This window comes from Triticum dicoccoides, chromosome 1A (genome assembly GCF_002162155.2).
Source record: "Triticum dicoccoides isolate Atlit2015 ecotype Zavitan chromosome 1A, WEW_v2.0, whole genome shotgun sequence".
NCBI classification, from domain to species: domain Eukaryota; kingdom Viridiplantae; phylum Streptophyta; class Magnoliopsida; order Poales; family Poaceae; genus Triticum; species Triticum dicoccoides.
Window position 1 is genome coordinate 163,394,044 of NC_041380.1, and position 7,571 is coordinate 163,401,614.

Consider the following 7,571-nt stretch of genomic DNA (forward strand, 5'->3'; position numbering starts at 1 on the left):
ATCAGATCTATATTTACTCTTACCATAAGGTTGGTGCTGAAGAAGTTTAGCTGTGCATTGCTCTTGGCTGTACCTTTTGTTTGTATCGCTGCACTTACATTTATAGCTACTTGGTTATGTAGCATCACTCTTCATCTTATCTTAAATATTCTCCATTTTTTCGTATATTATCACATCTATATTTACTCTTAACAAAATGTAGAATAAAGGCAATGCTTTTGAAGAAGATTATGTGGTAAACTTCTTGAATTGCCCCCATCAACATGGACAAGGCCTTTATAGAGCCTGTCTTCACCAATAATGTAAGTTTGTCCATCTCAAGCCTTCAAACTTTGTTGTATATATTTGGTTAGGTATGACTGCAACAGCTGTTTATTTTTGGTGTTTGCATCAAGTTGCTTGTTTAAAGTTTATTATATGTAGTTCATAAACAAAAGTTCATCCTTTCTCAATTTAAGTTTTCAGTTGTACAACCAAGTTCCTTCTTCATACCATGTAAATTAAACTATATAGAGCAAGTGATCTTCTTTTGCACTGCATGTATGCTTCTGTTCTTCATCTGTAATCCAGTGGTGTGGTGAACCTACCCACTACAGCACAATGTCCTATTCTGCAATGTCTTAACTATAAAAAATGTCATATCATTCTACTATTATTTAAACCATCTCTTTATTTTCCAATCTGAAATGGTATAAATTGACAGCACACTAACCATTGATACTTATGAGTTCTTGATCTGTAATCCAGTGGTGTCGTGAAGCTGCCAACTCCTTCACAATGTCATTTCCTGCCATGTCTTGACCTGAACAATACCATATTGTGTTAATGCAAATTTAAACTGTGTCACTTTATTCGTCAGTAAGAAATGTGATGAATTGTCAGCACTGATACTTTTATGTGCAAAACCTGTCATTTGTCTGCTTGTTTATCTTTCAGAGTGAGGAAGATATAAGTTTTGAACAAGCGCAGTCTCATCATCTTGCTCAACTGCTTGCGCTGCAGCTCCCCAGCAGGGCTAACCTTTCTTGAACTCTATTGAAGTGCTGTCGGTTTTGTATATTATTTTGTCGGCGTGTTTATTTGCACTGGTGGCGATCTTTGATGCCCAGTGTATGTAATCTGTTGTCTGCTTGTGCTTTATTATCATAGTGGCGAACTTTGATGCCCAGTGGATGTAATATGCCGTAATTTCTTTATTGTACAGTATAGGTTTTTTCTTATTCACGATGCTGCAGTTATTTTACTGTACATATATCCTGCCTTCGCAGTAAACCGGCCAAACCGTAAAATTACGGTACATAATCGGGCCGTCATGCAATCACGATGTAGGTTGGGCCTGAAACGTGCCGATCAGCTCACGGGCCGGCAGCAGCCCGAAATGAACCCCGACCCATGATTGTGCGAATCAAATCACCGGCTTTTAACAGGCCGAAAAATTGTCTCGGTCCTTGTTTGGCCCAATCAGATATCGGCTGCGAGCAGGCCGGATGCAAACCGGGCCGTAGTTAGGCCCAACTATATGACGGGCTTTTAACAGGCTGAAATTAATATAGGGCTGAAATGTTAAACGGGCCTTTAGCAGGCCAAAACTAATATCAGGCCGAATTACTAAGTGGGCCTTTAGCAAGTGGGCCCAAAAGCATAGTGTCCAGTTGACGGGCCGAATCTGATATGGGCCATAATTAGGCCCAAAACCTCTTAAAGGGCCAGACCTGATCTGGGCCGTAATTTGGCCCAGAACGTGGTAGGCTTTTAACGGGCCAGATCTCATATGGGCCTCTATTAGGCCCGGAGCGTGTCAGGCCATTAATAGACCGTATAAAATATGGGCCGACATTTGGCCCAAAACATGGCCGCCAGTTAACGGGCTGGCCTACTAGGGTCCTCAAAATCTTGTGGGCCTACAGCTGGGCCGACCCATTAATGTCTGCGAAATCTCGTGGGCCTTTAGCTGGGCCGGCCCATTATGATCCGCAAGAATTTTGTGGGCCTTTACCTAGGCCGGCCTATTATGGCACACAAAAATCTTGTGGGCCTGTACCTGGGCCGGCCCATTATGGCCCGCGAAATCTTGTGGGCCTTTAGCTGGGCAAGCCGATTATGGTCCGCAAAATCTCGTGGGCCTTTAGCTGGGCCGACCCATTATGGTCCACAAAATCTTGTGGGCCTTTAGTTGGGCCGGCCCATTTAAACTTGTTGGGTCGTGCCTTGTGTCGATGTATCATAGGCGCCTTCTGTCCACTGAGTGGATGACATCTGTCCCGACGATGAGCCGACACATATTTCCTCTAGCCAATGATGATTTTACACGTGGAAAATCCCATTGGTCGGGGCTGTTAATGGGTTATTGGATCCAAAACCCGACCCGATAGCTTAACGGTGTTCCCTTACGGTGGATGCCACGTGTCGGTCACCCTTGACAAAAGCACTTCTGTGACGCGCGATTTATCGTCATGGAAGCAGACACTTCCGTGATGATAATTTTGGTAATGTCATGGATCACTTCTCCGACAGCACATGTTTGACTATCTTGATTCTGTCATAAATTTGTCATGGATGTACATGCATGACAAAAAAGCGACCTACTATGACAAACACGTCTCATCACGGAAGTGTATTTTTTTTGTAGTGTACGTCTCCTACATATCTATAATTTTTTATTGTTCCTTGCTGTTATATTATCAATCTTGGATGTTTTATAATCATTTTATATCATTTTTTGGTAATAACCTATTGACATAGTGCCAAGTGCAGTTGTTGTTTTTCCCATGTTTTTTACATCGCAAAAAATCAATATCAAATGGAGTCCAAATGCCACAAAACTTTATGGAGAATTTTTATGGGCCATAAGGAACACAATGGGCCCTGGTTGCGCCTGGGGGTGCCCCGAGGGGGGGGGGACAACCCACCAGGGCGCGCCAGGAGGCCCAGGCACGCCCCGGTGGGTTGTTCCCACCTCAGGTGCCCCTCGGACCGCCTCCTTGCTCTATAAATACCCCAATGTTCCCAAAACCCTAGGGGAGTCGACGAAATATTGATCCAGCCGCCGCAGAGTCTAGAACCACTAGATCCAATCTAGACACCATCTCGGATGGTGTTCACCACCTCCATTGGTGCCTCTCCAATGATGCATGAGTAGTTCTTTGTAGACCTTCGGGTCCGTAGTTAGTAGCTAGATGGCTTCCTCTCTCTCTCTCTCTCTCTCTCTCTCTCTCTCTCTCTCTCTCTCTCGGTTCTCAATACAATGGTCTCTTGGAGATCCATATGATGTAACTCTTTTTGTGGTGTGTTTGTTGGGATCGATGAACTTTGAGTTTATGATCAGATCTACCTTTTTATATCCATGAAAGTATTTGAGTTTATTTGATCTCTTTTATGCATGATTGCTTATAGCCTCATATTTCTTTTCCGATATTTGGCTTTCGTTTGTGTCGGTGTACTAGATTAGGGGTACCCTAGTACCCCGAACTTGTGCACGGGCAGTTGCAGCACCCCGCGGCAAAGGCTTGCCGGGTGATCGCCAAGATCCCCCAAGGATCCCTTGGAGCCATCCAAGAACAAAGTATTTAAGCTAAGGAGACAAGACCCCGGCAAGAGGAGCTTGCCGGGAAAGCCAACCAAGGCGCTCCAAGGAACTTGCCGCGACGTGCCACGCGCTCCGGCAAGGCAACAAGGCCCCGGCAAGAGGAGCTTGCCGGGAAGACCAACCAAGGTACCTCGAAGCCCGGTGAGCGACAAGCTTCCGGACCCGATAAGATAACAACAACGGCAAGGCGCTTGCCGCGGCAGGCGGCCACTCTGCGTTCACGCTCCAGCGCATCCACCAACGTGTCGCTCTGGGGGCCTCTCCGGGCGTGCGTGGCGGGAGGCTGTGCAGCCAACGGTGCGCAGTGGCATGCGAAGCTGACAAGATCGCCATCGTGGCAAGCGGTGGCGCCCCTAACGGTCCTTTTCTGCACTGTTCGGGCGACTCAGACAGGCATTTAATGCCCTTGTCCCCTGCCGTCAGAGTTAGGTAGGGTGCACTATACAAGAAAATGTATCAACTACCTTGCTTTTTATGTTTTTACCCTCCTCTGCGTTGCCACCTGTCGGTGACCCCTTTAGCGTATAAAAGGAGGCCCATGCGCAATGTAGAGGAGGTTCGGCTCATAGGTTCGGGGCCTCACACAGTTTGCTTGGATCCATAGCCTAGAGAACATCACTCTCACTTTGGAGAGCAAGAACACCAGATAATACAACCAGACAAGCAGCAGTAGGAGTGTTATCTCTCCGGAGAGCTCCGAAGCTGGGTAAACTGCTCGTGTGCTTCGCCTCGTTCCGCTCTTCGTGCGATCTCCGCCCCCCGCTGAACCGAAAGGGGCCCGGTCCGTCGGCCCCATAGGTGTTCGTGGATCAGTTTCCCCGACAGTTTGGCCAACTTGATCTACTTATCTTGCAATTGTAAGAGGTGCTTTGTAGTGGGTTCTATCTTACGGTGCTTGATCCCAGTGATAGAAGGGGAACCGACATGTACGTATCGTTGCTACTAAGGATAAAACTATGGGGTCTATCTCCACATAGATAGATCTTGTCTACATCATGTCATCGTTCTTATTGCATTACTCTGTTTCTCCATGAACCTAATACACTAGATGCATGCTGGATAGTGGTCGATGTGTGGAGTAATAGTAGTAGATGTAGGAAAGAGTCGGTCTACTAATCTTGGACGTGATGCCTATGTAATGATCATTGCCTGGATATCTTCATGAGTATTTGAAGTTCTATCAATTTCCCAATAGCAATTTGTTCACCCACCGTTTGCTATTTTTCTCGAGAGAAGCCACTAGTGAAACCTATGGCCCCCGGGTCTCTTTCTCATATTATTTGCCTTTGCGATCTATTTTCCTTTGCGTCTATTTTCAGATCTACTAAACCAAAAAACCCAAAAATACCTTGCTGCAATTTATTCCTATTTCATTAATTGGCATTCGATCTATCAATCTACTACAAATTTACCTCACGTCCGTTTGCCTATCTTGAGGCACCGTACCCCAAAGGGATTGACAACCCCTTTAATATGCCGGGTTGCGAGAAGTTGTTATTTGTGTGCAGGTGTTGTTTACATTGTTTTGCTTGGTTCTCATATTGGTTCGCTAACCTTGGTTTCACATCTGAGGGAAATACCTACTGCCGTTGTGCTGCATCATCCCTTCCTCTTTGGGGAAATACCAACGTAGCTTCAAGCGACATCTAAAGGAATTTCTGGCGCCATTGCCGGCAAGGATCTTCAACATATACCAGGTTCGTAATCACAAATCTCATCTCCTCGCAATTTACATTATTTGCCATTTGCCTCTCGTTTTCCTCTCCCCCACTTCACAAAAAATTGCCGTTTTATTCGCCCCTCCTTTTCCGTTCGCTATTTTCTTGCCAGATCTATTTTTGAGCACAATCTTGTTGTGTGGTCATCATGACTCAAGAGAACACCAAGTTATGTGACTTATCAAATACCAACAACAATGATTTTATTGGCACTCTGCTTGCTCCTCCCGCCACTAGTGCGGAGACTTGTGATATTAATACTGTTTTGCTGAATCTTGTTATGAAAGACCAATTTTCCGATACTCCTAATGAGGATGTCGTGTCCCATCTTAATACCTTCGTGGAATTACGCGATATGCAAAATAAAAAAGACGTGGACAATGATGTGGTCAATATGAAATTATTTCGTTTTGTTTGCGTGATTCTGTAAAAAATTGGCTCTCTTCTTTGCCGCGCAATAGTATCGATTCTTGGAATAGGTGCAAAGATGCTTTTATCACAAAGTATTTTCTGCCCGCAAAATTATTTCCCTTAGAACCCAGATCATGAATTTCAAGCAACTTGAACATGATCATGTTGCACAATCTTTCGAAAGGATGAAAATGATGCTAAGGAATTGCCCAACTCATGGGTTAAATCTTTGGATGATCATACAAATTTTTTATGCGGAGTTGAATTTTGTTTCTCATAATCTTTTAGATTCCACCGCGGGTGGTACTTTTATGGAAATCACTTTGGGTGAAGCTACCAAATTTCTTGATAATATTATGGCAAATTATTCGCAATGACATACCGAAAGGGCTCCTACTAGTAAAAACAGTTAATTCGGTTGAAGAAATTTCTTATTTGAGTGAAAAAGTTGATGCTCTTGTGAAATTGGTTGCTAGTAGAAGTGCTCCTATTTATTTTAATGATATGCCTTTGTCTACTTTGATTGAGCAAAATAGTGATGCCATAGATGTGAATTTTATTTCTCGAAATAATTTCTATAACAGTGCTTATAGAGGTGATTTTAATCCTAGGACTTTTCCTAGTAATTCCTCTAATAATTATGGTAATTCCTATGGAAATCAATCTTATAATAATAATATTGAAGAATTTATCAACACACACAAAATTTTCAACAATTCCATAGAAGAAAAGTGAGTAAGATTGATGATTTGTCTAGAAGTGTTGATAGAATTGCTCATGATGTGGAAAATCTCAAGATTAAAATTTGTGTGTCTAAGGTTGATGAATCAATGAAAGCTCTTTATGTTTCTATGGATGAAAGTAATAAAAGAACCGCTATTCTTAGAGCTAAAAGAGAATTTTTAGAAAAAACATTGTTCTAGTGATTTCTTTTGCAAAATTGATGAAGATCTTAAAATGTTTGGTGTTTCTTCTATTGATTCCTTATTTAGTAAAATTAATATTGATGAAAAAGGGACTGTAGAAGAGTCAACTTTAGGTAGAAGGCTTCCCAATATTTCGGAGGGTGAAAATCTTGTTGAGAAAATTGATAGAAGTGGGTTTGAAGAGATCAAAACTTTAGCTAGTGATGTGCCCACTCTTTTGGATTACAAAGAATTTAATTATGATAGTTGCTCTTTGATTCATTGCATTTCTTTGTTGCAATCCATGATAAATTCACCCCGTTCTTATGAACAAAATAATGCTTTTACTAAACATATTGTTGATGCTATGATGAAAGCTTTTGAAGAAAAGTTGGAATTAGAAGTTTCAATTCCTAGAAAAGTGCATGATGAGTGGGAACCTACTATAGAACTCAAGATAAAAATTATGAGTGTTATGATTTGTGTGACTTGGGTGCTAGTGTTTCTACTATTCCGAAATCTTTATGTGATGTGCTTGGTCTTACCGATCTTGAATCGTGTTCTTTGAATTTGCACTTGGCGGATTCTACTATTCAAAAGCCTATGGGAAGAATTAATTATATTCTTATTGTTGCAAATAGGAATTATGTGCCCATAGATTTTATTGTTCTTGATATTGATTGCAATCCGTCTTGTCCAATTATTCTTGGTAGACCATTTTTACGCACTATCGGTGTCGTGATTTGTAACACCCTGGATTTTTGCCCTTTTCTTTTTCCTTTTTATTGGATTTCTTGATTTAAATCGCTTTACTATGGCTATGTGGTTCCAAAACTCGGGAATATCATGTCTTCCTAGGTTTTATAGTGGATTTTCATCCTCATTGTCATCTCTAGATCATGTCATCCTTGACCTAACCCAATATTATTTTTATTGGGAATATTCTTTTTT